The sequence below is a fragment of the Bison bison genome, unplaced genomic scaffold (assembly GCF_000754665.1).
Source record: "Bison bison bison isolate TAMUID 2011002044 unplaced genomic scaffold, Bison_UMD1.0 scf7180017864270, whole genome shotgun sequence".
Classification (NCBI taxonomy): Eukaryota; Metazoa; Chordata; class Mammalia; order Artiodactyla; family Bovidae; genus Bison; species Bison bison.
Genome location: NW_011494842.1, coordinates 2,121,204 through 2,122,949, shown reverse-complemented (window position 1 = coordinate 2,122,949; position 1,746 = coordinate 2,121,204).

Here is a 1,746-nt window from a genome sequence, read left to right as displayed (position 1 = left end):
CTTTTCACTTTCATGAATTGGAGAAGGAAATGGCAACCCACTCCAGTGTTCTTGCCTGGAGAATCCCAGGGACGGGGGAGCTTGGTGGGCTGCCGTCTCTGGGGTCGCACAGAGTCGGACACGACTGAAGCGACTTAGCAGCAGCAGCAGCAGCAGATGGCAACCAGCCTAAGGCCAGGCTAAAATGATTAATGATATTGCTTACATGCAGAATCTAAAAAAAAAAATGATACAACTGAACTTATTTACAAAACAGAAACAGACTCACAGACTTAGAAAATAAACTTATGGTTACCAAAGGGGAAATGTGGTGAGGATGGATAAACTGGGAGATTGGGACTGACATGTACACACTGCTGTATTTACAACAGATAACCAACAAGGACCTACTGTACAGCACAGTAGGTCAATATTCTGTAGTAACCCAAATGGGAAAAGGATTTTTGAAAAAGAACAGATATATGTATATGCATACCTGAGTCACTTTGCTGTACACCTGAAACTAACATAGCACTGTAAATCAACTATACTCCAATATAAAATAAAAATTTTTTAAACAATTTGTAGTAAATGTATTATATTATGTAGTACATATTAGTATGAGGTAATGTGACATACATTGATGTGCTGTAAAAAATAATAAAATAAAATGATTAAAGTTAATTAATTCAATGGTTTCATAATACTTTTCAGTCCCAGTCCCTCTAAGACAGGCTGGAACGTGGGACCTAAACTTATGGTTACCAAAGGGGAAAGGTGGGGGGAATAAATTCGGAATTTGGGATTAAAAGATATACACTACTGTATATAAAATAGATAAACAACAAGGTCCTGTTGTATAGCACAGGGAACTATATTCAATATCTTGTAATAACCTATAAGGGAAAATAATCTGAAAAAGAATAAATACATATTATTCTATTTGTATAACATATATAAAGTATATGTATGAATCACTCCACTGTAGTCCTGAATCATTGTAAATCAACTATATTTCATTAAAAATACATTTAAAAAAACTGGATTCTCTAGAGCATAAATCAGTTTCACATTAAGGACAGTTAAAATCTAGACTTAACATTTTGAAGCTTAAAAATCCATTCTCCAACGAAATACCATTACAGTGAGAGTCACTGGATCCTGGGCATGGGCACAGTTCTATCCTTTTTAGCCCCCATGGGAGTGATACTAACAATGCTTCCCTCTTCATGACATGAGAATGTTCATCAGTAGAAGAAGAGGGTGTGGGCAGATTCAGGTGGAATTTGTAAGGCTGAGCATAAAATCAGTCATGCAAAATATAGGTAAATAGGCAAAGGAGCCCTCACCTCAGATTTACACAGAATCAGATGCAGACCCTGATGAATCTTTTATTTCTCCTTCTCCAATAGACATTCCTGCTTGCAGTGACTGAGGAGCAAGTAGGTTGTTTGAGGTTTCAGTAAACAAAGTATTAGCAGTCAGGGCTGCATTGAAAGGAGAGAGGGAAATGATTAAGGATGTGAAACTTACTCCCCAGAAAATCCTCATAACTAGCAAGGCTGGACTTAACTAATACTGCTTAATTATCAAACTGATGATAGTTTAAGACAGGATAGTACAAAGATTATCTTTCCAAAAGCAAAATCTGTGCAGCTCTTGTATGCTTCCAGTGGGAGTAAAACTTGTTTGAACTTTCTGGAAAGAAATTGGTATGCATACATCAGGAGCCCTAAAATATTCATACCTCATATCGACAGAGTAATC